The sequence below is a fragment of the Puma concolor genome, chromosome D3 (genome assembly GCF_028749965.1).
Source record: "Puma concolor isolate L17-30 chromosome D3, mPumCon1.1.hap2, whole genome shotgun sequence".
Classification (NCBI taxonomy): Eukaryota; Metazoa; Chordata; class Mammalia; order Carnivora; family Felidae; genus Puma; species Puma concolor.
In genome coordinates, this window is record NC_141678.1 from 60579862 (window position 1) to 60601716 (window position 21855).

Here is a 21855-nt window from a genome sequence, read left to right on the forward strand (position 1 = left end):
AAAAGATAAAGAAAACAGATAACTTGACCAATACAGATTAAAAATATGGATTGATTTTTATGTAGGATAAAGCATTCATCAAATGAAAAAGTACACATTTATTTAAAACATACATAGAAAACATGTAAGAATTTAGCACAAAAGGCAGACAAAAAAGTCTCAAAGATTACCAAAGTTTAATATTGGGCCAAACTCTCTGACCATAAAATAACATTGGAAATGCTTCACAGAAATATGAACAGAATTGAAATTACCTTTCATATATCTGTTAGAAGTTTATAGATTGAACATCTAATACATGCCAGACACTTTAGTGGGTTAATGGTCTCTAAGTATTCTCTACTACATTAAGATGTCTATTAAATATTTCCAAAACATTATTAATATGATAAATATTTTGGCATTTTATAACCATTCTTTGATTATTTTTTGCCTTATATCTTCTTTCCAAGAGATATTATAAATGCCCTTAGTATTACTTACCAAGTATTCTTTCTTTCAGGTAGGAATAGAATTGAGATACTAGTAGGATTTTCAAAGGCTATTCACCAAATCACGTTGAATTAAATTAATCATATTTTGGGGGCACCTGTGTGGCTCAGTTGGCTGAGCCCAATTCTTGACTTCTGCTTGGTCATGATCTCACAATTTGTGTGTTGGAGCCCTGTGATGGGTTCTGTCCTGACAGTGAGAAGCCTGCTTGAGGTTCTCTCTCTCTCTCTTTCTCTCTCTCTCTCTGCTCCTCCCCACTCTCATTCTGTCTCTAAAATAAATAAACATTAAAATAAAATAAAATAATTTCTAAGATTATAAAAATATAGATAAAAGTGTAAGTCTAAAAAGTATCCACTTTTATATTACTTTTTCTTTTCTTTCTTACCACAAAACAATACTCTCTTTGTTTCTCAGTAAATATTTTTCCATTATCATAAAGACTGCTGGAAGGGAATTTTAGAGCTATGCCTATTCTAGAAACTTCAGACTATATAAAGAAAACTCACAATGATATTTTGTATTGTATAAATCTCCCTAAATAAGTATTACTATTAATGTTGACCTCCCATGGACTTTATTAAATTCAGTTCTTGAATTTATGAGGAAAAAACCCTGAAAATTGTTACATCCAAATACTAACAAACAAACAAAAAAAAACCCTCATAAATTGGCATTTGTAATATTGAAAAGGTTTAGAGGTTTAAATTTTACTTTCTCAGTACACCAATCATGAAAGATTTCTTGAGCATCACCTATGTTGTTCTCAAAACCGTACTGGCATCACAGCACACACAAAGAAGCATAAAGCGTTGTCTTTGCCTTTAGCAACTCTCTAGTTGTGAAAGTAAAGACAAAAGACATGAAATAGGAAAATAAAGTAAAATAAGTGTCTACATCTAATAAACCTTAGAAGAGAAGCATCAATTCAGGCCTGAAGTCTTCCTTTAAATGTTAAGACTTGAACTGGATCTTAAATAAGATTAGATAAGCAAAGAGGAAGAAAGAAGACATTCCAGAAAGACCAAAAGTATTACGAGTCAAAGAACAGGAGTATTTTGGGGCCATGAATAAACCAGGAAACATAGAGCTATTGTGATGTTCTGGGGGTGGTGATAAATAACATCTTATACCCTAGAAGAACTATTTTGTGAAGCAGTTTGAACCATAAGGCACAGAAGTAGGACTTGATGGAGTTGGTAATAGGGAGTTATCAAGGGTGCTTATGAAGAGAAAGAGGGGTTGTTTTGCATGGTGAAGATAGTGACTGTACTTGTTCACCTAATATCCATTTTCTCCTTTCTCTTTAAGATAGCTCCAAATCTGTTGGGAATAGCAAGTATGCATAGCTAAAAATATTACATTTCCCAGTCCTTCCTTACAGATGGAAGTGGCAATTTCACTAATTTCCCACTAATGAAATAGAAGCAGATGTTATTGAAAAAACTTCTGGAATAAACAAGACCAAAGTCTCAGACCTTGGAATACATATTTACAGATAATAGTTATAGTTATGGGAGTATATGAGAAAAACACAAGTGGAGTGCTTGATGTGACCATCATTGAAGTGTTGGATAAAAGCAGAGGTGCTATCTGAGGGAACAGATAAGAAACGTATGGAGGAAAGAGACTAACCATGGTGCCACAGGAGCCAGGGGTGGAGAGTGAGTCAGGAAAGTAAATAGTGTTGAATATTCAGACAGGTCATGGAGGGCAAGAAGACACTGGATGTCTCCAAATCCATCCAGAACAGTAGAGATATCCATCTGGATGTGTGGGATCAAGCCATAGATTCAGAGATATAAATTAAATTTTATTTTTAAATTAATTCTAGATTAATATGTAAAGAAAAAAATGGGGGCGCCTGGGTGGCGCAGTCGGTTAAGCGTCCGACTTCAGCCAGGTCACGATCTCGCGGTCCGTGAGTTCGAGCCCCGCGTCAGGCTCTGGGCTGATGGCTCAGAGCCTGGAGCCTGTTTCCGATTCTGTGTCTCCCTCTCTCTCTGCCCCTCCCCCGTTCATGCTCTGTCTCTCTCTGTCCCAAAAATAAATAAACGTTGGAAAAAAAAAAATTAAAAAAAAAAAAAGAAAAAAATGAACCTGATAAAAAAGAAAATAAATGAATACCATACACAGAATTGAGTGTACCTATCACTATAAAGAAATATAGACTGAGGGTGAATAGAGTTAGCACCAAATGTCAGGTTTTGAGAACGAAATGGTTTTTCTAGAAGGATAAGAGAGATATATCTGATTTGCAAAATGAAGTCAGCAACTTCATGCAATACACATTTTTTGGTACCTACTCAGTTTAGGAAACTATTATAGGAACTCAAGCTGTAGTAAAAGACCATTAATTCACATAAAAAAAACTTAGAATCAAGGGCTTATATATCATACAAATTGATATGTAGTATGACTAATTGCTATATTTTGGGCAAGTACAAAGTACCGTTTGCTTATATGCATGCATACATACGTATGTTTTTAGTGTGCATCTAAAATTTGTATCCAAAATGCATATCCTTAGAAGCATACACAGATTCTTTTTCTCAAAATGTTTGGTTCAGCATAGGTACCCAAACAGCATATATTTTTGTATTTGCATAAGAATATATAACTTGAAGAGGTAGAAATGTATAACTTGTATTTTAAGTCATCACAGACAGAAGTTGATCTTAGCAGGGTTGAGTTTAGGAAAGGTTTTATAACAGCTAGGATATTTGAATATGTGTAGAAGTTCGCCATACATAGAAAGATATGAGGTATAGAAGTTTGTCATACATAGAAAGATATGACGTAAAAAAAAAAAAAAAAAGAAAAACAAAAGTCCATGTGAAATATTGGCATCTTTGTCCCACCTCAAGTTTGAGAGCTCATGGGTCAAATAGATTTATTTTGCTCATTTAGCTTAATCCTGGAAATAAGTATGCATATATTACCAGAATTTTGTATGTATATAGTATTTATGTAATATATATTAACATATAATACTTCTAATCAGGATTTTATGTATATGTAAAACCAGGAATATATTGATATTGATATTGATATATTTATACAGAGATATATAGGTATCGGGAAGTTCACTCTAATTGATGTTTTGACTGATACAATCTTAGTTGCTGAGTACAACAGTCTTTACATGGTATTAAAATAAATGAGGAACTGTTCTGTGTCAGTATGAATATCATTCAGTAAAGGAAATGTTGACTCTGTGTATGAAGATAAAGCAGCTTCCTACACATTGGCATAAACTTCTTGGTTCTACTGTTTTCCTAATCCAAGAAAAATCACTAGTATTTTCATTCACAGCTGATGCAAAACTACTCTCAAAAGAGTAAGTCTGGTGTAATGAAAATCAAAGAACTTTATTTTTTGTGATAAAGAGACAAACTTTAATTTTATGGTAGAAATTGCAGGGCTAAAAATAAACAAATAAATAGGATAAGGAGAGAGGGAAGGAAAGAAGGAGAGGGAAGAGAGGAGAATGAGGAGGAAGAAAGGGTGTGAGGCCAGGAAAGTGGGAAGAAGCTGGCTGGTTGTCTTTACTAGGGAACACACTCTTTTAGAGGTGGTTTATAGATCAGAATCAAGACAGAAGGAGACACATGCAGAAAGGACATGTAATATGCCCTGGTTGTCACTTGTGTTTAGGAGATGAAAAGGGCAATTTAGGGTGAATAAGGCTCATATCCCTTGGACTGATTTTGAGTTGGAATGAGTAGCAGACGAGAGAAATAACCAAATCCTGGTTATAGTTGCTGAAGAAGTGTAAGGACATGTGATATGACAGGCAAAGAGAGGTTCCAGTCAACCTGTTTTTCATCTGATAATAGCTTTATGGACATCACTGGATGCTTGTTCTTTTTGCCTACCTAATCACAGGAACCACATTCTGTACCAACAGAAAGCTTATAGCTGTCTGTTTTCCCATGTGAGTTAGCCTTCTTTTTCTGTTCATTTTTAGGCTAGGCTTATGTTTGTCAAAAAAAATTTTAGAGAAAACTATAAACAAACATTTTTTAAACCAGTCGTCAAAAAAATTTAGTCAAATGCTTGCTAAGCAGTTGTTTGAAAAGCCTTGTTTCAATAGTTAGAAATGTTAAGTGTTTATGACATCTGGGCAAGCATGAAAGGACTTCAGGGGGGAAAGGGCTCATGGGTAGAAGCTGGTGGCTTTTTAATGGAAATAAAAAGTGGTTTTAGAGGAAAAACTAGCTCTGAAGTTTTCACATTGCTAAAAGACCTTAGCTAGGGCAGCATTTATGTCTCCATACTATGTGAATTTGTTTTATGTAATTTCACAGTCCATCAGAAATGAGAGTCAAGTTCAGGAGACATTTATATAATGCTGAAATGGAAGATGCAACAATATACATGATGCAAATATTTATCCATTCTGCACAGATAGTTAAAACCGAGATCTTCTAGATCAGAGGTCTCAAAGTTGAGTCCATGATGCCCTGGAGGTACTCAAGACCTTTGCCAGGGGGAGTGTAGAGTCAAAACTATTTTCATGACAATCTTAAGATGAAATTTACCATTTTCACATGTTGACAATTGTACTAACAGTGCAAGAGCAAAAGTGACTAATATTGGCATTGCCTTAGTATAAATACTGGCAAAGCCTTAGTATGGCAGTGATACCAAACTGTAGTAGTCAAAACACTTCTGCTGACTACCAAACACAATAGTTGTCTCAAGAAAAGTCACTTTTGTGCTGTTGTTTCTGTTGTCAGCTGAATTGGCCATTTTTAAAAAATGGAATATCATTTGTTAAAGATGTTGGGAAACAATTGCTGTACAGTGGTCATTCAGGCTTAGGTCATTGAGTAGACATTTTCTTGAAAATAAACTATGTGAGCCTGTCATTTCAAGGAAAACAATTGGCAGTTTTTACCTTTGCTCAAATGAGCTTTCAATCAAAAATTAAAATTTTGAAAAACTTGTATATGCCACCTGAGCATACTTCCCGATACTTAGTGTTTTTTCCAATAAGATGAATGGTGGTGACATAAATGAGTGAATTTACCAACATTTGGAAGATCTGCAAAGCTTGGTAAGCCGATATTTTCCAAATGGTTAATGCACAAATTTATGAAATTAGGCAAAAGCCAAAGAGTCATTCAAAAAACAAGATATATAAAAGAATTTAGTGGACGTATGTAAAGCTCTTTGGTATGGTTTTATATTCCACATTGCATCTAAGCTTCAAGAAAGGACAACTTGTTGAGGTTTGGTATAGTATAAAAAAATCCACACATGTCTGAAAAGGTAATTAAAACACTCCCTCATTTTCTAACTCATATTTACTTATCTTCATACGTATTTGAGTGAGGCTGGCTTTTGTTCTTATGCCTCAACATGGAGACTTATCTTCCAGCCTGATTGCAGAAACAGATATGAGAATCCTTGCAAAACTATAAAACAATACCACTTTGTGTGTGTGTGTGTGTGTGTGTGTGTGTGTGTGCGCGCGCATGCGCATGTATGAAGGAAGAGACAAAACATTGAAAAGCCAGAAGAACTCAAGCATATGTAGGAGCAACAGTTACTTCTACCCACACTAATATTTCTTTCTAGCACCATTATGTGTCACATGGTAGAATAATAATATATGATAACAATAATGATAATGCTGACTCATTCTTTTTTTTTTTTTTTTTTTTTTTTTAAATTTTTTTTAACGTTTATTTTATTTTTGAGACAGAGAGAGACAGAGCATGAACGGGGGAGGGTCAGAGAGAGAGGGAGACACAGAATCTGAAGCAGGCTCCAGGCTCTGAGCTGTCAGCACAGAGCCCGACGCGGGGCTCGAACTCACGGACTGCGAGATCATGACCTGAGCCGAAGTCGGCCTCTCAACCAACTGAGCCACCCAGGCGCCCCCTGACTCATTCTTATACTACATTTTTTAAGTGGTTTAAGAACCACTACTGTAGGTAAGTTAAGACATTTGGGTGGAAAGGCATAGGCTTCAGAATCAGACAAACCTGGGGGCACATACGGACTCTATCACTTATTTAAGTGTGTCCTTGAAAGCTTAATTTTCATAAGTTTCTTTAGCAGTAAAGTGTGCTTAAAAATACTTCCATTATATAGTTTTTGTAAGAATTAAATATGCTCTAAATAATGCACTTAATACAGAAACTGGCACATAATAAATCTCTAATTAATAATGAGTATTTTTAATACATAATTTTAATAGATCTTTGGCTAAATATGAATACAGATATAGGTATCAAATAGTTTTAAGAAAGATTATAAAATACAGGTACTTCTTATTTTTATTTCCTTAAATCATATTCGTATCAATATAATTGGGAATGTAGAAATAGATTTTGACAATGAGATATTGACAAAAAATAGGATAGGTGTGGAGGTGAAGAGGTGCACTGGAGCCAAGTGTATGATTATAAATGGAGATTTAGTAGTAAAAGTTACAAGTAATTTCCTGTTATTGGTACTAATCTAAGAACTGTACATTTTAAGGTTATTCTGATGCAGGAAAACATGTAGCTAAAGTACAAAATCAATCGAAATATGATATACTCCAAATTATGTTAACTGGTGCTTTGAACCTATGGAGTCTGAAGAGAAGTTTTTAACCCCAGAACCATGTTTTTTTTTTTAAATACACAAGAGTAAGAAAACAATTAAATAGGACTGAAAAAAAAGTGACATGAACTAAGGCTATCATTTTCTTTTGCAAATTTTCTCCTAACTATGTGCTCCTTCTTTTAGTTCTTGGGACAAGATCCCCAGCTTGCCTGCCTCAGAACCAACACTCCACATTAAGTCTCCTCACAAATGCTCCTATCCTCCATGGAGTTTACTTTGCTTGGTACTTCCTCTTCGCCGTTGTTCTCAAAGGACAATCCTGGTCTTGATGCCACTCTGTTCAACACCCCATCACTCCCACCTAGCGCTGAAGTCCCCTACACCCTTGTCCCCCTTATTTCCTGAGCCCATCTCTCATCACACCCTTTCAGCCCACCTTCCACTTCAGTAGAAGTGTTTGATGGTCCTTCATTCATTGTGCCCTTTCCTTCTTCTGCAACCTGTCATATACTATTTCTTCTATTTGACTGTTCTTCCCACTCCTCAATTCCACAAGGCAAAGATCAAATAGCATATCTTCCTAAATTATCTTCTGTGATATCCATCTTTGTCTGTAAATTGAATATACTCTCAGTGTTCTCTAGTTTCCCATTATACTCCATATGAACAATTTTTATGGTACACGTGTCTTCCTATCATTTGATTATTATTTGAAAAATTTATTCATCTCCTAATCTACAGTGTCCCAGGTTAACCTGCCACCATCACTTACCTTGACTAATGCCAACAACTTTTTAATGGTCTCCATGCATCCATTCTTGGCCTCATTTAACCCATTTCCTACTCAGCGGCCAGGGTGATCTTCTTAAATTCTAATCAAACCACTAAACTGCTCAAAACACTTAAGTGGTTTCCCATTTCACTCATAATAAAATCTGGATTTTTTATCAGTGCCTGACCTCTGCCTATTTTTCAACCTCATCATGAGCCGCTCTTCCTTCTTTCCTCTATGCCACACCATGCTGAACTTCTTTCAGTTCCTTGTACACTCAAAGTGATTTCGTTCTCAAGGAAAGAGGAAAGACCTAAAGGTGCCTTTTCTGCTGAAACACTTATTCCCTCACTCTTCTTATAGATACTCCTATCCATTCCTAGTGTCCTGGCTTAACTGTTAGGTCTTCAGAAAGGCTTTCCTTGACCTTTCATTCCCCTACTTGTTTCTTATATTGTACCAATTTTATTTATACTTTAAAAATGTATTTTGTTTTATTTGCATTTGTCTGCCTTCCCCCACTGGAATGTGGGGTTCATAAGGTTGGGAAACATATATATCTTGTTTTCCACTGAATTACTTTCACCCAGCATCATGCCTAACACAGGGCTCAATAAATATATGTTGGGCAAATAGATAGTAAAAGGGTATCAGTTGGCAGAATTTTACTCTTGGTCAGTAAGCTCAATAAACAATTGAGCAATTGAACAATTGAAAAAATAAATAAACCATAAAAATTAAAAAAAAATAAAACAAAACAACAAAACAGGGATCAGTCCTGTCAGGCACTGCATACTGACTATCCCTCCTTCCTTTCATCATTTCTTTTTTTTTTCCTCTTCTTGTTTCTTTGGAATTTTTCCCACTAATTAAGAAATAACACATTAGTTCATTACTTTTTTCTTCAACCTTTACTTCCTGAGGAACTCAGTTATAACAGATATTCCTATTTTTCTTTCTTTCTTTCTTTCTTTCTTTCTTTCTTTCTTTCTTTCTTTCTGTACATCTGTGATCTCATATTTATACACTTAGCACCATATCCAACACTCTGCCTATAAACTACTAAAATGCAGTTAGAGACGTATGGCTCAGATGTCAAAGTGATGATTCTCCATCAACAGTGAATCCAAGGAAATGGTCTTGCTCTTGATCTTTGAAGTAGACATGAATATTTTTCAAAAATCTTTAAAAAAAATTTTTTTTAATATTTATTTATTTGTGAGAGATTGAGCACAAATGGGGGAGTGGCAAAGGGAGGGAGATACAGAATCTGAAGCAGGCTCCAGGCTCTGAGCTGCACAGAGCCTAACGCAGGGCTCAAACTCATGAACCCGTGAGATCATGACCTGGGCCAAAGTCCGATGCTTAACAGACTGAGCAACCCAGGCATCCCTTTTGCTAAATTGTAAGGACATTCAGTGGTAAGCTAGAAATTACAGAATTCTTGATATAGAGAGTATGTTCAATGTATATTTCAATATATATTTGATATCTTACTTTTTCTATGAAAGCTTTTCAGACTACCGCGACATATACCAAATAAACTCTCTCTCTTTTGAATGAGATACCTAGTCATTCCTGAATTCAACTGTAGGAAGAATGTATACATTATAGATAAAAGAAAGAATGCATAAGAACTTATAGATTATAAATAAATGAATGAATGAAGAGCTTATACTTACAAATAAATAAGTGAATGAGTTTATCATTCATTTATCATTCATGACAATACTGTCATACAAGACAGTGTTTTATCTCTTGCTATTTACCAGGCAGTTTTTTTAGACATTGAGTATGTAATGTAGAATGAAACAATCACAGTTAATATTCTTATTGAAATTATAGACTAGCAAAAAGTAAGGCTCTGTACTCCAGAAAAGTAAAATATTTTAAGATCTCCAAAAGTTTCAAGAGCTTAACTTACAGCATCATAATGTGTACTCTCTTATTTTATTTCTACAGTTGTATCTCACATAGACATTATAAACAGATATTTCATTGGATTGTTCCAAAAATAAAACAAACAAGCCAAGCAGATCACCATTATCCAGAAACATTAGTACAGCTATCAGGGAGAAATTGAATTTTGCCTGATCCATCACACATCTGGGAAAGGAAAATGAGGTTGAATTTATAATTTGTACCATAAGACTAGTTTAACAATAAAAAGGAACAGCTATATGGTATGTTACCACAGAGACTAGGACATAAGGTAAATGTAGCCTAGAATATTTGTACCTCTTCCCTGGTGAATGGGAGCCCCTATCACCACCAGACAACTTTATATATACCTAGGCATTCTCTGAAAATTTCCTTCTGGACAGCTTCTCATTCTTCTTCCGTTAATTCAAAACTTCGAAAGCACTACATTACATTTCATTCACAAATTGGGTAAGATATTAAATTAGGGAGATGGCATTTGAGACACTCAAGGTTGTTAGACTTGTCACAGTCAATATAAGCCACGCCTTTCTCACGTGTACTGGGGTACTCTCCTCACAAAATATGGAAAAGCTTCTATCTACACATACCTTCTGATGAAGTTTTGCTCAGTGAGATTCAGGCATAGTAAAGACACAGCTAATAGCACTTAGTCAACATTAAAATATTGGTGGCAGAGGACAAGAACACAAGCACAGCACACATTTCCTGGGCATCTATAGTCACATTAATCCCTTGAACCAAAGGCCTTCCTTTGTCATAGTAGATGCAATTATTTGTTATAATTTTATGGAAATGAGACGGCATATAAATTAAGCTTTAAAAAATTCACTGCACTTTAATCATTTTATTTAGTGAAATAAATTTCCAAAATCAGACCCTTTGAAAGTGTTTAAAATACAGAATGTTTAATATAGTTCTTTTCTGACAAAACAGTGATCCTTAAATATTTTAATATAAAAAATAAACTGATAAGTGAAACAGAATGGAGATCGATTCTAAATCATGTAAATAATGAAAAAAAACATGAAGAAAAAAAGTATTTTTCATTTGTAAGTTGTGGTGTTGTGTTTGTGAATGCACATGTACACACATACATATAGTCTTAGAACTGTGACCTCAAGAACTAGGACCAGGAGGTGTGCCTGGGTGGCTCAGTAGTTAAGCATCCAACTCTTGATTTCAGCTCAGGTCATGATCTGACGGTTTCATGAGTTCAAGTCCCATATTGAGCTCTGTGCTGATAGCATGGAGCCTGCTTAGGATTCTCCCTCTCTCTCTCTCTCTGCCCCTCCCCTGCTCACACTCTCTGTCTGTCTCAAAAATAAATAATAAATTAAAAAAAAGAACTAGGACAAGAAATCAGATTGACTCTATGAATTGTTTAAAGCTAGACATAAAAATGAACTTCTTTTTGGTTTGAGGCTACCTAAGAAGCATTAATAACTGCAATTTGCATTAAATGCATTAAATAACTATTAGAGCCCAAATAGCCAAAGCAATTCTGAGAAAGAAGAGTAAAGCTGGAGATAGCATGCTCCCTAATTTCAAACTATATTACAAATCGGTAGTCATCAAAACAGAATATTATTGGAATAAAAACAGACACAGCTCAATGGAAGAATAAAATGTCCAGAAATAAACTCATGCATATATTGTGCAGTTAATTTTTGACAGAGGAGCAAAAATATACAATTGGAAGAGGATGGCCTCTTTAGTAAATATTTCTGAGAAAACTGGATACCTACATGCAAAAAAGGACAGGACCCCTATCTTTCATCATACACAAAGGAAAACTCAAAATGGATTAAAACCTTTAATGTTAAGACCTGAAATCATAAAACCCCTAGAAGAAATATGAAGAAGAAATTCCTTGATATTGGTTTTGGCAATGGTCTCTTGCATTTGACGCCAAAAGAGAAGGCCAAAACGATCAAAATAAACAAGTGGAGCTACATTAAATTTAAAAGCTTCACAGAAAAGAAAGCCATAAAGAAAACACAATTGATGTAATGGGAGAAAGTATTTGCAGTCCACATTTCTAACAAGTGCTTAATACCCGAAAGATACAAGGAGCTCCTAATATTCAATAGCCAAAAAAACAAAAACAAAAACAAAAAAAAACCCAGCAAATAACCCAATTAAAACATGAATAAAGGACCTGAATAGACATTTTCCAAAGAAGACATACCTATGGGCAACAGGTTCATGAAATGGTGCTCAACATCACTAAAAATCAGGGAAATGTTGGGGTGTCTGGGTGGCTCAGTCGGTTGAGCGTCTGACTTCGGATCAGGTCATGATCTCACAGCTCGTAAGTTCGAGCCCCATGTCGGGCTCTGTGCTGACAGCTAAGAGCCTGGAGCCTGCTTTGGATTCTGTGCCTCCCTCTCTCTCTGCCCCAACCCACTCGCATTCTGTCTCTGTCTCTTTCAAAAATAAATAAATATCAAAAAAATTAAAAATCAGGGAGATGCAAATTTAAATCACAATGAAATATAACGTCATACCTGCTAGGATGCCTATTATCAAAAAGACAAAAAAATAACAAATAATGACAAAGATGTGGAGAAATGGAAACTTCTGTACACTGTTGGTTGGAGTGTCCTAGTACACTCACTAAGGAAAACAGTATGGAGATTCCTCAGGAAATTAAAAATAGAACTACTATATGATTCAGCAATCCCACGTAGGTATATAGACAAAGGAAATTAAATCACTGTCTCTAAGAGACATGTGCACCCCCATATTCATTGCAGCATTGGTCACAATAGCTAGGGAATGGAAACAACCTATGTGTTCCTTGACAGATAAATAGATTAAAATGTGGTATATATAAACAATTGAATATTATTCAATCTTACAAAATGAAGTCCTGCCTTTTGCAACAGCATGGATGAACATGGATATGCTAAGTGAAATAAACCAGATAGAGAAAGACAAATGATGCATGGTAACACTTAAATGCGGAATCCAGAAATTAAAAAAAAATCTAACTCATAGAAACAAAGTAGAACGGTGCTTGCCCTAGGGATAAGGGGGTGAGAGAAATAGAAAGAGGCTGGTAAAAAGGGTACAGACTTTGTTATAAGATGAATAATTTCTACAGTTATAATGTATACCATGCTGACTCTAATAGATAATACTCTGTTGTATTTTATTTAATTTTTAGTATTTTTTATTGAAGTATAATTAATGTTTTATTAGTAAAACATTAATAAAACTAATGTTTTATTAGTTTCAAGTGTACTCAATGATTCAACAATTCTATACATTACTCAGTGCTCATCTAGATACGTGCGCTTTTAATTTCTTTTATTCATTTCGCCCATCCCCCCACCCACCTCTCTCTGGCAACCACCACTTTGTTGTCTGTATTTGAGTCTGGTTTTTTGTTGGTCTCTTTTTTACTTTGTTCATTGTTTTGTTTCTTAAATTCCACATATGAGTGAAATCATATGGTATTTGTCTTTCTCTGAATAACTTATTTCACTTAGAATTATACCTTCTAGGTTTATCCATGTTGTTGCAAATGGCCAGATCTCATTCTTTTTCATGGCTGAGTGGCTGAGTAATACTCCAGTGTGTGTGTGTGTGTGTGTGTGTGTGTGTGTGTGTGTGTGTGCGCGCGCTCGCGTGTACCACATTTTCCTTATCCATTCATCTATTGATGAATATTTGAGTTGCTTATATGTCTTGGCTACTATAAATAATGCTACAATAAACATAGGTGTGCATGTATCTTTTCAAATTAGTGTTTTTGTTTTCTTTGGATAAATACCCAGTAGTGGAATAACTGGATCTTATGGTTGTTCTATTTTTAATTTTTTGAGGAGCCTCCGTATTGTTTTCTGCAATGGTTGCACAAACATGCATTCCCATCAACAGTGCAGGTTTCCTTTTCTCCACATCCTTGCCAAGACCTGTTATTTTTTGTGTTTTTGATTTTAGCCACTCTAACAGGTTTTAAGGTGGTATCTCACTGAGGTTTTGATTTGCATTTCCTTTATGATTAATGATGTTGAGCATCTTTTCATGTGTCTGTTGGTCATCTGTATGGCTTCTTTGGAACAATTTCTCTGTCCATTTTTAACTGCATTATTTGTTTCTTTGATGTTGAGTTGTATTAGTTCTTTATATATTTTGGAGATTAACCCCTTATTTGATATATCATTTATAAATATATTCTCCCATTTTTTGTTTTGTTGATGGTTTGTCACTGCAAAGCCTTTTATTTTCATGTAGTCTCAATAGTTAATTTTGCTATATTTCCCTTGCCTGAGGAGACATATCTAGAAAAATGCTTGTATGATGGACATGAAAGAAATTGCTGCCTATAACCATAAGAGTTTTATGGTTTTAGGTCTCACATTTAGATCTTTAATCCATTTGGGTTTATTTTTGTGTATAGTGTAAGAAAGTGGTCCAGTTCCATTCTTTTGCATGCAGCTGTCCAGCTTTCCCAGCACCATTTGTTGAAGAGACTGTTTTTGCTAAGAGAGTTAAGAGAATAAAACCTAAGTGCTCTCACCAAAAGAAAAAAAAAAAGGTAAAAATATGAAGTGAAGTGATGGATGTAACTAATCCAATGGTGGAAATTCTTTCACAAAGCATATCAATTCGTCACATGGTATACTTCATATACATTCCAATTTTATTTGTTGATGATACCTCAATGAACATAATAAATATGTTATGTAGGGGCACGTGGGTGTCTCAATGAGTTGAGCATCTGATTTTGGCTCAGGTCATGATCTCACCATCCGTGAGTTTGAGCCCCGCATCAGGCTCTATGCCAACAGCTCAGAGCCTGGAACCTGCCTCGGATTCTGTGTTTCCCTCTCTCTCTGCCCGTCCCTACCCGCACTCTGTCTCTCTCTCTCAAAAATAAAATAAAAACATAAAAAAAATTTTTTTGATATGTTCTGTAGTATATTAGAAGGAAAAGAATGCTAATGCTCCTAGGAAGTTTTATATAGTTTGAATTCACCTAATTACTCTCTCCCCGTTAGCTGTTCTTACCAGCTTTGGTTTCTGAGACACCAAATACCACCAGAGCTTCAAACTCCTTTCCTGGGCAGTCAAAAAACCATTGTGATTGGGTCTAGAGCATACTGGGAGGGCTGTGGGCAGCCCTACAGAATCACTTCACTAATTTGGAGGTCTCATTTTTACAATGTTTCCTTCACCTGCCTCCTTCACTCACTTTTCTCGACCTTTAGAATTTCTCCAAACCCCAAGGACTCTCAGTTTCTACAGTTTGCTTTAGTGGGAGCTCAGTGGTGGTTAATTGAGGAGGAGGAGGAGGAGGAAGAGGAGGAGGAGGAGGAGGAGGAGGAGACAGAGCTGCTTGCTACTATCTACCATCACTGCTGGGTTTTGGAGGAAAGGAAGGCCATATGGCTGACAGAGGTTTAGGAAGACCAAGCACACATGACTCAAACTGGCAGGACCTCAGTGACCTGCCTTTCTATCCAATATCTACTCATGGCTGGAATAATTAAAACCCAGGAGAGAGCCAGCAGGGTGGATAATAGGACTTGGTAATGACTCTCTTTGTTTCAACAAATTCATATAGCAGTTCCTGAATTTTAAAAAGTACTGTGCAAATCGATTTGTTAGCTGATAAAAAGTGAATAGTAATTAGTTTATAATAAAAATGGCCCATTTCCATTCTGGCTGATATGTTGTGGTGGGGGAGGGTTAATAGGATTTCTGAGGCCAAACCCACACAGGTAAATCTTCTGTTGGACCACCTCAACAAAGTTGTTAAGGCCAATCTTACCAGATGGGTCAGAACTCCAGATTTCACTACTAATATTCATTTTAGGGGCCAAAAGGTATTTATTTTCATCCTTTTTTATTTCCTGTCCCATAGACCACTCCATTAAGTAACTAATACATCAGTATTAATTTGCTTGTCCTATACCTTGCCTTCATAATCAGAAGGTCCCAGAGAGTTTTTCTTTGACATAGAAAACCTTTTCTAGAATGCTGCAGGGAAATATAGCTAGCAGTAATAGTAGTAATGATAATAAGTTACCAGTTATGTAGTTTTTCCCATTATCCAAGCACTGTAATAATTCCTAAATAGATATTACCTTGCTAAATGCTCACAACGACCTTTTAAGGTACATATTATGCCAGTATTAAAGATTAAAAAAAAAAAAGAGGCCAAAAGAAGTCAAGAGACTTGTTCCAGGTTCTACAGATAATTATTTGCAACAACCAGAATTTGAACCCAGATCAAATTGACTCCAAAATTTGTGCTGTTTCTACAACATTGTACTGTACCTTTGTAACAAAAGTAGTGCTTGAATTCAAAGTGAAGTTATCTAGACTTAAGTAAAGCTTAAGAAAACATTCCTAATAATAACAGAAACTACTGGGGTTGTATCATTTGAATCTTCATAAAGGCATTGAAAGCATTTGTAAAGGGTGATTAGCCATGCAATCTGAAGGAAGATCCATACATATTTCATTAAACAATTATCTTTAACATAAGTACATATTGTAAATTGTGACTGCAACCCAGTAGGATTGCTCTAATAACCCATTGGGATTGAGGACATTCGCAGTGGCTCCTTGGAAGAAAATGCTGTGCTTAGCAAAGACAGTTGTGTCCCAAAGATGTGGCGGTGACCAGTGGAGTTTATGTCACTCAGTAATATCCATAGTGCTCAAAGCTGAGAGTTGGTACCCAGTGGTCACGTGGCATATCCACTGTATAGTGGAAATGGCAGTGGTCCCTTTGGCAACCACATGGTACCGGGAACCAATGGCAGCAGTGGTGGTGTGGTCCTGAAGATATCAAATGACTGCATGATATTAAAGTGGTAGTTGATGAGTACAAGTGAGTACTATAGTAGGCCCCTACAAGCACCTGGCATGGTACTTTTCAGGAAGTCAAGCTTCTGACTTGGTATATTTGGTGGGGAACCATTGAAAAACAGATACCACTAATGTTTTATGTTTGTAATCACAGCCTGGTGAAACCAGGAAAAGATAGATTGCACATGATTTACATAGTCAATTATATCATATTCTTATGTCCTTGTACAAAAGGCAGCACATATCTGGAGAATAGGGCACTAGATTCTTCTCCACACTCTTCACTATCACCTTTTTAATTTTTCATTCTTGTATTATTATTGTGTTTTCATTTCTGGCTACCCAGTTCTGCTCTAAGCATTATTTCTTTAGATATATTATCATTTTCAATTGTTTATGATCAATTATTACTGACTCTGGTGATTTGAATATTTCTGCTCTGATTCCTTTATAATACACTTATAAAAATATAATACACTTGTAAGATACATCAAAGGACAACATTTTTTCAAGTTTGTAGAGAGGAAAATACTACTGCCCCTAGGTACTTCCATTTCAGTTTCTCCTACATGAAGGACAATTTATCTGACATTACCTGAAGAGCACGAGAAAGTCTTAATGCTCAGTTCCCTAGACCTGCTCATGTGGATTTCTCCCATAGATGAAATTCTAAAACATGAAAGTATTTCATTCATTTATAAGGCTAGTTGCCACCAGGATGGGGAATTATCCTGTCCTGCCCTTCCTCTATGAAATTCCAAAATCTACATCGGTTCATAGAGTTGCTTATTTTCCAAAACAGTACAGCTACCCACACTGTGAAGAGTAGTTTGATTCTGACATGATATTGTTGAGAAAGTGACCCAGACTTCTGAGAGTTCATTTTCTGGATTTCCTATTCCAGATTGGTCAGGTGCAGGGACTGAGCCACAAATCAGCTTACTCATTGTTAGCAAAGACTAACATTATCTGAACGTAGTCAGTATAGTGGTAGGCACATGAATTTTGAAGTAAATACCTATGGATGAGCTAACTTAGGAAAAGGCCTTAAAATAATTCCTGCTGACATACATGATTGACATGATTTCTTAGCATAAGGACAATATAATAATATTTTATGTATATGTAATATTTTGGAACCTTTGGAGCATTTGCAAATAAAACCTTCTTGATTATTCACAACAACTGTGTGTGATGTAATAAGACAGGTATCATTAGTCCAACTTAATAGAAAAAGAGACGAAAGCAGCAATTTTTATCCAAGATGACAGAAATAATAACCCTAGTTTAATGTCCAACACAATGCATTACATGTACATTTTTGGGTAATTTCAGTCCAAAAACTATACCACATTTTCTTTTTATAGACTTTCCTGGTTTGAAAGCAAGTCTGAATCCCTAAAAAATATGGCAAAGTCTGAAAAAAAAAAAAATAACAGGAAGATCACCAATGAAGTCTCTATAGAAACAGGTAGAAATATTTAATATAGATAATTATGCAAACAAGGTTTTCATATCCTAAGTTTTAATAAAATTAGGTTTAACAAAATCTCTAGGGACCCAGCCCTAAGGAGTTTATCAAGATGAGCATTCAACTGAGGAAAATTGAGCTTAAGGCTAAATTGATTTAAGGGTGAAAATGCAGTACCTATCAGGGATCTATTGGAAAGAGATAGACTTATTTTTGGAAAAAAAATAGAACATCTGCATACATTTGTAAAGGCTCAAGTTTTTTGGTTTTTTTTTTTTCTCTTAAGTCAGGAGATAAACTTCAGCCATGCAAATAAAATGGGCCAGCTTGCATCATGAGTGAAGAGAGAAAGAGAAAAATGTTTATCTATTTTCTTCAACCCAGGAATGCTTTACACTGAGGACACAAGAATAAGAAAGGAATGTTTTTACTGAATCTAGGTGAAATGTGTGGTAATGAGATCAGCAGTTTTTTTCTCTCTCTATGTGGACCTCGTTGGAAAAAAAGGATTATTTTTTAATGGCATGTAATGGTAGGAATGAATTAAAATCTACTTTCTAGCAGGTCCTTCAATCTCGGCAATTTCACGTAAAATTTGGAGCATGTGAATTTTTATATTCAGTTCTCTAGCAAACAAACGGTGGTTTAACCTTGAATGAGGATGTTTGAACAGATGACCTCTATGAGGCTTTTGTAATCTTTTACGCAAGATATTAGCAAACATATATGGTAAATTTCCTGAATATTATTATAACCATAAAAAATAAATATGAACTAAATAGACAATTTATTATTTTGTTGCAGTGAACTATTAAATACAAGTCTTATATCACAGAAAATCCTTCAATATTTTGCCCATTACCTCCAATATGGATAAACAACTTCCATAGGATAGTATTGCCATGTCCTCCATGAGCATTACAACAGTAACAAAAAAAGTCACCAAATCATGATCATTACAAAAAGAAGGGGGAGAGAGGAAGGCACCAAATCAAAGGTCAGGGCTTTGGTCCTATTTAATCTAGTATGGTCTCTTTGGATTGGAGAAGTGAATCTCATTTTATTTTAATTAACTAGAATTAGCATTATTTGAAATCAAATACATGTAACCTTAGGAAACAAAAATCTTATCAAAAGCAGAGATAAGACAAGGGCATAGGAAAAGGAATTCAGGTAAGTATGTTCTAACACCAGTGTGTTAGAGATGTCAGTGGAAGGGACAACTTCAGCAACTTTGACATCTATTTTTTGTTGTTTGTATTAATGTCATATATATTGGCTATGATAGCAAAAGGACTTATTAAATATTTATCTGTGTTTTAATAGTTGACCTTTGTCAAATTAAACACAATAGGCTTCCTCTGGCCACGAGATGGAGCTCCAGACTCCTTCCCTCAAAGATTTGTTACATCAAGAACCACAGTTGAGAGAAGGGTGAGAACCTCCCACTGGAGCAGTAAAGCTCATGAGGTTGCCTTCTGCCTGAAAGTAGAGTGATTAGATGTTTTGCTCTGGCATTGGGGCAAGTGATCATTCCGATTATTTTTCCCCATTAGTGTGTTCCTTTTGTTGTTTTTCTTTTTCTTTTTTTTTTTAATGTTTATTTATTTATTTTGAAAGAGAAAGCAAATGCTCACATGTGCACGAGCAAGGGAGGGGCATAGAGGAGACAGAGAATGATTGGGAGAGAGAGGGAGAGAGAGAGAGAATCCCAAGCAGGCTCCATGCTGTCAGCACAGGCTTGATGTGGGGCTTGATCTCACAAACTGTGAGATGGTGACCTGAGCAGAGATCAAGAGTCAGTCGCTTCACCAACTGAGCCACCAAGGCACCCCTGTTGCTTTTCTTTCTGTACCAGTGTAGTGCTAAAATCTAGAGGGCTATATATAGTCTAATCTACTCTCTACCTAAGAGAACCCTGGGGCACTAGTTAAATTGCATATTCTTGAAACCAATCCTACATCTTTCATATTGGTTTCTTTGAGCTTGTAGTCCAGGAAAATGTATTTTGCAAGACACTCCCCACTCCTCTGCAGTCAGTATATCCAATTTATAAAAAGTGTGTGGAATCACTGACCCTTAAGAGAGACAAATTAGGCAGCTATGCTACCTTTAGGCAAGAGTTTTGTGGCTTAATGTGGTCTAGTCCAATTCCCAAGAGACCAGCTAGGTATTTGAGGCCAAAGAACCCAGCTAGTTAGGATTTCCTTTGCCTCTGCTTCTAGGCATTTATCTCCCTCGGAGACTTAATGACTATTGCCATAATGAGTAGCTGATTGGCCATTAACGTATTCTGGGGCCCTGCCCCTGAACTAGTCCAATACAGCTAATGATGAAACCCCCCTCTTACTCTCTTTTCTATCTCAGGAGAGATTTGGAGATCAGAGACAATATATTTGGGGTTAGCTCATGTTATTCCAGGTGGCTCAAATAGGTCAGGTTCATTCAGCTAATTTGATGACCTTTGAAATGTAATCTTCCCTGATAAGAGTCAAAATGCTCCATAGCCCAAGAATGCCAGGTTTAATATTCCTCAAGAAGTAGGATCTAAATCATGTTAATAGGAGATATATGCTTTATGCATAGGATTATTTTATGCTTCTGGTGGGAGAAAAAGAACATTCACTCAGGTGAGGTTTTCTTGATCTAGGAAAACTAGCTTCTAGAGTGGCTGCAGCCATGGCTGGTGAAGGGACCAAAGTCATATTTGAGTGTTTATCTCCTGTTCATTCACAGACTCCACTAACAGTCCAAATGATGTTTCCAAAATCACTGCAGAACTGGACAAAGGATCAAGAGCTTGTTTCAAGGGAGTAAAGCATGGAGTTTTAAAAGGCTGAGATAAAAATCAATAAGGGAATAGAAAAAAAGAGGTCAGGAACAAGGGAACAACCACACAGGCTGTTTTCCTTCTAACATTTGAAACTGTCAGGCTTCCCTTCTTACCCTTCCTTATGTGGTTTAATAAAACATAAGACAAAGGTGCAATTCTCCAATCCTCAATCCCATGACATCTACCTGACCTACCATTTAGAAAGCAGCAAGAACCTCCACTCTCACTCATTGTATTTGGGGTCTGTACAGGACTGCATTCAAGTTATCTGAAGGCTTCCAGACCATAAGTGGTTGTGGACAAGATAGGACTCAAAGTTCACAGACCCTTCTTTTTGGGTTTCCAGATTGTCAGAAACCATAAATATTAGAAAACATAAAGAACTATCTTCAAAGCTGTCCCTTCCAATAGAGCAGAATTTGCAAAACTTAGAGGACCTCAGGATCTCCCAGAAGGCTTGTTCAAACACAGATCTTGGGGCCTGTGTCCAGAGTTTCTAATTCACTAGGAGCCTGAGAATTTTCATTTCTAACAGGTCCCCAGCTTCTGCTGTTGCCTGTCTGGGAACCATACTTGGAGAATTTCTGCAATAGGATGACTAGGAAGACAACTGCAGAGCAAAAAGTAGAGGTTCTGCCACACCTGAGTGCCGCATGAATAAGGAAACTAAATATCAAAGGCATTTTTTTTAATGTTCACAAGTTCACACAACTATCTTTAATAACAATTCACAGAAGCAGTTGTGTCCTTTGACCATTGTCCTTACCCTATCAGGTATGTGCTGTCATTACAGGCATTTTACAGATGAGGAAACCGAGAGCCAGAAAGCCTATGTATCTGCCCCAATGTCACACAACTGTCTCTTTTTCAAAGAGAAAATCAGAGTATAAACTCAGGTCTCTGTAACTATCAGTTATACCTGTTTTGATTCATTATGCCATCCTCACTTTC